Source organism: Rhynchophorus ferrugineus, unplaced genomic scaffold, assembly GCF_030347505.1.
Source record: "Rhynchophorus ferrugineus isolate W39M unplaced genomic scaffold, kcgeb_rfMv2 rfM649, whole genome shotgun sequence".
NCBI classification, from domain to species: Eukaryota; Metazoa; Arthropoda; class Insecta; order Coleoptera; family Curculionidae; genus Rhynchophorus; species Rhynchophorus ferrugineus.
Genome location: NW_027473226.1, coordinates 884 through 7,500, shown reverse-complemented (window position 1 = coordinate 7,500; position 6,617 = coordinate 884). Strand labels below are relative to the sequence as shown.

At 47.5% G+C, this 6,617-nt stretch overlaps 2 non-coding genes and 1 pseudogene across 2 annotated transcripts; all 3 read right to left on the bottom strand.

The window, feature by feature from the left end:
• LOC143206340 (uncharacterized) overlaps positions 1 to 1,131 on the bottom strand; it is a 3,158-nt pseudogene extending 2,027 nt beyond the window's left edge.
• A 419-nt stretch (positions 1,132 to 1,550) lies between these two features.
• On the bottom strand, positions 1,551 to 1,705 carry LOC143206338 (5.8S ribosomal RNA). Its single transcript, XR_013008317.1, has one exon. It is a non-coding gene; the product is annotated as a 5.8S ribosomal RNA (ribosomal RNA).
• A 708-nt stretch (positions 1,706 to 2,413) lies between these two features.
• LOC143206339 (small subunit ribosomal RNA) lies at positions 2,414 to 4,402 on the bottom strand. Its single transcript, XR_013008318.1, has one exon. It is a non-coding gene; the product is annotated as a small subunit ribosomal RNA (ribosomal RNA).
• Positions 4,403 to 6,617: the final 2,215 nt, after the last annotated feature.

Sequence of the window (6,617 nt, the reverse complement as noted above, 5' to 3'; positions counted from 1 at the left end):
ATCAGGGTTTCCCCTGACTTCGTCCTGACCAGGCATAGTTCACCATCTTTCGGGTCCCAGCGTGTACGCTCTTGGTGCGCCTCTTCTCGCGATGAGAACGAGACGCCCCGGGAATGCGAAGCGGCCACTTTTAAGGGTAAACCGCCCATCTTCCCTGAGTTCGTGCGAGACGAACTTTCACTTTCATTACGCCTTTAGGTTTAGTGATTCCCAATGACTCGCGCACATGCTAGACTCCTTGGTCCGTGTTTCAAGACGGGTCCTGAAAGTACCCAAAGCTATAGCGTCGCCGATCGGTCTAGGTCTGTTCGAGAACCTCGTCGCCAACAGTCATCAGAGGTCGGAAACGGCACCGGGTCCGATTACCGACGTGCATCTGACGCGCTTGCGACGAGCCGAACGCTAACGAGTAGCGGCCTTAAACCATTCGGTATACCGTCGAGCGAGTCGACCGCGAACACGAGGGTCCGTAAACGAAAACGGCGCGAACCGCAGTCTACGGTCTCCACCTCGAGCCTTAAGCCGACGCCCAACGGATCGCGACGTCCTACAAGGAGAAAAGTGCACGCGTTCGTCGCCGGATCGACGTACGAAAGGCGCGCGCAACGCCGAAACGTCACGTGTCACGCGATCGCACGCCGCCTACTACGAGCCGCGAATGAATTTCTCCCTTCGACCTTTCGGGTTTCTCAGGTTTACCCCTAAACGGTTTCACGTACTCTTGAACTCTCTCTTCAAAGTGCTTTTCAACTTTCCCTCACGGTACTTGTTCGCTATCGGTCTCGTGGTTATATTTAGCCTTAGATGGAGTTTACCACCCGCTTAGGGCTGCACTCTCAAGCAACCCGACTCTAAGGAGAGATCCTCTCGCCGTCAGTCACGGTCGCTACGGGCCTGGCACCCTCTATGGGCTGTTGCCCCGTTCAAGATGGACTTGGACGCGCGACGTAACGTCGAGATAATGGACCCTCCCGAACACCACATTTCCCGGCGCCCGATGTCGGTCGCGGGATTCGGTGCTGGGCTAATCCCTGTTCGCTCGCAGCTACTAAGGGAATCCTAGTTAGTTTCTTTTCCTCCGCTTAGTAATATGCTTAAATTCAGCGGGTAGTCTCACCTGCTCTGAGGTCGCTAGTTTAATATGCGTGGCGCTCGTAATCATCATAATAATGAAGATTAGGAGCCAATACGAAATATAAAAGTTTAGAATGGAAAAGACGCGCCGTCGAAAAACGGTGTTTTCTCCCTCGTATTCGAGAGACAACGCACCTACGATCCGACGTCGATTAAAAACTAATTTTATCGGATACGACGATCGTATTAATGGTGCGCGCTACGTTTATCACAAAAACGTGCGAACGACCGTTTTAAACACGTCTCATCCCTTTCATATTCGTACGACCCGTACGAGAGAGTTAGGTCACACGTACGGGTCCGCTGTCACGTTTTAGAACGTCGCGATCGAATCGCGCTTATACGCTCAGCACGCTCAGACATTTCTCGTCGATCGCGAAGATCAAAGAAAATCCGAGCAGTCTTGAAATGAGATACGACCCTCAGCCAGGAGTGGTCCGGGTATGAGATCCCAGGACCGCAATGTGCGTTCGAAATGTCGATGTTCATGTGTCCTGCAGTTCACAAGTTGACGCGCAATTAGCTGCGTTCTTCATCGACCCACGAGCCAAGTGATCCACCGTTTAGGGTAATCTTTTTTTAAGTTAGGTTTTAAACGCATATCGAAACGTTTCTATTATAAGACGACGACGACGACGACGACGCGCGCTCACGTCATAGACAGCGCTTGCGCCCCTTTCGCAGCCGCCGTCGACTTTAAAACGCTCTTACGGTTTATTTTCGTCTTCTCCACTACACACAACGAGAGGAGCGGAGACAGACTACTCGAAATGGTGACGTTCGTTGTAAATTTTCGTCGTCTCACCTCGTACGACAACAAAAGAGCATACGCTGATCATAGTTTGGCAATATTTTCGTAAACTAAATCTCACCCTTTTGGAATGAAACAAACGAAGGGTGATAAGATTTTCGTAAACTAATCACATTACCGATCATCGTATATGTTCGTCGATATGAGGATCGAAACGTCGATTAGAAATATAATTGGCAAAATCGTTTTATTTTGCGCTCGATTTGTCCATTTATAACGAAATCCGTCGTAGGCCGACGATTATTACTCGTCGTCCTATATAACAACATCTTCATCGTATATATCTCCGCTTTCGGGCGTACATCTTTTAAAACCATATATTATAGGTACCCGAAAACAGCTACGTTGACGACGTCGAAATTCGATCGGAACTTCCGAACTTCGTAGATGGCTCTTTAACGTTCGACAATGATTTTTACAGACTTGTACGTTTACCTATTATATATATATAGGCATAACAACACACTGTAATGATCCTTCCGCAGGTTCACCTACGGAAACCTTGTTACGACTTTTACTTCCTCTAAATGATCAAGTTTGGTCATCTTTTCCTACACATCGACGACGCCGAAACGCCATCGCGTGTCGATCCGAAGACCTCACTAAATCATTCAATCGGTAGTAGCGACGGGCGGTGTGTACAAAGGGCAGGGACGTAATCAACGCGAGCTTATGACTCGCGCTTACTGGGAATTCCTCGTTCATGGGGAACAATTGCAAGCCCCAATCCCTAGCACGAAGGAGGTTCAGCGGGTTACCCGGGCCGCTCGGCCAGGGAAGACACGCTGATTCCTTCAGTGTAGCGCGCGTGCGGCCCAGAACATCTAAGGGCATCACAGACCTGTTATTGCTCAATCTCGTGCGGCTAGAAGCCGCCTGTCCCTCTAAGAAGAATAGTTTGTACGCCGACAGTAAAAACCGCGCACGAACCGCGAAACCCGAAAGCAACGCGGCCGGCGGGCCTTTAGGATGTCAAAAAGCGCCTAGTTAGCAGGCTAGAGTCTCGTTCGTTATCGGAATTAACCAGACAAATCGCTCCACCAACTAAGAACGGCCATGCACCACCACCCACCGAATCAAGAAAGAGCTCTCAATCTGTCAATCCTTCCGGTGTCCGGGCCTGGTGAGGTTTCCCGTGTTGAGTCAAATTAAGCCGCAGGCTCCACTCCTGGTGGTGCCCTTCCGTCAATTCCTTTAAGTTTCAGCTTTGCAACCATACTTCCCCCGGAACCCAAAAGCTTTGGTTTCCCGGAAGCTGCCCGTCGAGTCATATTAGGGAACGTCGACGGATCGCTAGCTGGCATCGTTTAAGGTTAGAACTAGGGCGGTATCTGATCGCCTTCGAACCTCTAACTTTCGTTCTTGATCAATGAAAGCGTTTTTGGCAAATGCTTTCGCTTCTGTTCGTCTTGCGACGATCCAAGAATTTCACCTCTAACGTCGCAATACGAATGCCCCCATCCGTTCCTATTAATCATTACCTCGGGGTTCCGAAAACCAACAAAATAGAACCGAGGTCCTATTCCATTATTCCATGCATACAGTATTCAGGCGAAATTTTAGCCTGCTTTGAGCACTCTAATTTGTTCAAAGTAAACGTGCCGGCCCACCTCGACACTCAGTAAAGAGCACCGCGGCAGGATTGAGTTGGGCCGTCGTAACCACGACGCGCACAACACGCACGCCGAAACGCACGCGCGACGGCGACGCGACACGACTAAGCCCACCGGCAGGACGTCTCGCGAAAAACACGCCAGTTAACACCGCGAACGATGAACCGGCGGCGCGAGACACAAATTCGACTACGAGCTTTTTAACCGCAACAACTTTAATATACGCTATTGGAGCTGGAATTACCGCGGCTGCTGGCACCAGACTGGCCCTCCAATTGATCCTCGTTAAAGGGTTTAGAGTGTACTCATTCCGATTACGGGGCCTCGGATGAGTCCCGTATCGTTATTTTTCGTCACTACCTCCCCGTGCCGGGAGTGGGTAATTTGCGCGCCTGCTGCCTTCCTTGGATGTGGTAGCCGTTTCTCAGGCTCCCTCTCCGGAATCGAACCCTAATTCTCCGTTACCCGTTACGACCATGGTAGGCGCAGAACCTACCATCGACAGTTGATAAGGCAGACATTTGAAAGATGTGTCGCCGGTGCGAGACCGTGCGATCAGCTTAAAGTTATTCAGAGTCACCAAGTTGTACGATGACGAGCGCGAACCCGAAACCGATTGGTTTTGATCTAATAAAAGCACTCCTTCCATCTCTGGTCGGAGCTCTGTTTGCATGTATTAGCTCTAGAATTACCACAGTTATCCAAGTAATTGTGGGTACGATCTAAGGAACCATAACTGATTTAATGAGCCTTTCGCGGTTTCACCTTAATTCGGTATGTACTGAGACATGCATGGCTTAATCTTTGAGACAAGCATATGACTACTGGCAGGATCAACCAGGGAACTGTTCTTATTATTTTATCGACACGAAGCAGATAAAACAAATACAGACACAGTTTATTTTATAAGTTTGACTTATAAAGAAACGTGTGCGTAAGACGACGATATATAATATATATCGACGACTAATAAAAAGGAGGTGCATGATAGCGCGCCTAGACGACGGAAAAACCGGTCCGAGGCGCCACGCTCTTACATTTTAATATTAGTTGTCTAATAAAACAAAACGATATCATCATCTTAGACACATCTTTTGTTTTTTTTATACACAACCGATCGACTAGGCACCCAATTATCTCGATTATCGACGACGATCGTCGACTACGTCGAAAATTGGATGCCGCAAAATATCGTTCGGCGTTTATAAGACCTCGAAAAACATTCTCTCCGAACCCTTCGCTAGATAGAAATATATAAAGCGACAAGGAAACCTCGTACGAGAAACGTTTCGTGATTTTTTATTTTATTCTCGCTCGGAGAGCAGAGAGCTATCGCAAAATGTGTTGCTGTTTTATGAACGTTCCGATGAAAAACCGATACGTCCATAAAAATAATAATTCCAATCGCATATGAATCGTGGATCATCTTCTTCTAACGAAGCCGAATGTTCCCGCCGAATTCGCGATCTCGCAGTGATACCGTCGTCGTCGTCGTACGCTTCCCGATATATCGAAAAAAACCGACCAGGAAGAACAACGAAACGACGATACAAAATCGCGAGAGCGTTACGAATATATAATAACACGACGAAATACGCTTTTTATTTAGATAAATAAAAAAATACGGTTCGGATCTTATATATTAACATATAATATGTAATACCACCTTCGCTGATCAAAAGCCACTCGGTAAAAGTGTCACAGCGCCGGTCGACCCGACCCGTCGTATCCGTCTCTCGTATCGCCCCACGTAGAAGCGCACACGATTTAAGCGCGGGTCTCTCGCCAGCTATCGGAAATGTATGGGTGTTTTAGAACAGATCGTTTATACGGACGTTGCGCAAATTTTTCGTTTTTACGTCTGCCCGTTCTCGTTATTATCGGAATGTTCCGATGAATAAACTTTAGCTTTAGACAACGTGAACTTCTAAAGCAATAATTTTAACCTCTCGTGTTAATACGTCCTCAGGCCGTTTCTAGACTGCCGATCACGTTCTTTAAAAGTCGGAAAATTCCGATCCATAAAATTATGCTAGTAGAATGTAAAGATCCTTCATAGGATGGATACTGTCACATATCGATACGGCGATCGGAGTAAAACTGTTCTCACGTATTTCAGGACATTTTAGGTTGTTACGTCGGCCCGTTCGTTATTATCGGTATATACCTATGAATAAATGTTTTGCTTGTAGAACGTAAGATTCCAAAAGAATGATTCGCCGAAACGATGGTGCACCCTTACGATCGGATATTTGCCGCTTATTGGCCATTTTCTATAATTCATCCGTTAGATATCGTTTATCGACTACGGATAAGGTTTTCCGATATCAGAATGTTCCTAAGGATGATTCGAAAGTGATTTGAACGAAGAATTTGATAGAATGAATCCTTTATTTATCCATTGAGTACAGGGTACGGAGTGTCTGCGGGGTCAGCTAATATATTATATTTCTCTCTCGACGTAATGGTAACTCGAAGTCCGAACCGCGCTCATGAAGCTCGGTTTCAATCCAATCCATGTTGGTCGGTTCCTCGAGAGGAACGCCGTATCTTCGCGGTCGACCGCCTAATGAATCAGGTGGTAAAAGTCCAAGCCCAGCGCGGCAACGGCAGGCGCGTTCAACGTTTTAACTGCCAATTCTACGGTCATTCATCGGCCAACTGTAAAGCCACTCCGGCCTACGTCAAGTCCCAAAGACAGAAATTCCCCGCCGAAATGCACCAACTGTTGAGAACCATACACCGCAAATTACTCGGGATGCAAGTGCCGACCTACTCCAAAAACAACCAAACCCAAAAGACCAATTCCTCCCCCCACTCATGTACGGGGAACTCAAGATAACAGTCGTCTGGCTGGTCTGGATTCCACTAGAACACGAACCCGATCTCCATTGGCGAAATACTCTTCGGAACATATTCAGATGACCAAGGAGATTTTCAGGCCATTTTCAACGCCATCAACCACACAGCTATTGGAAGAATTACTATCGGCCGGGATAATAGATGAGTTGGAACTTGGGCTTATTGCTCCAAGCGAACCAACTCACTACTCCTCCAAT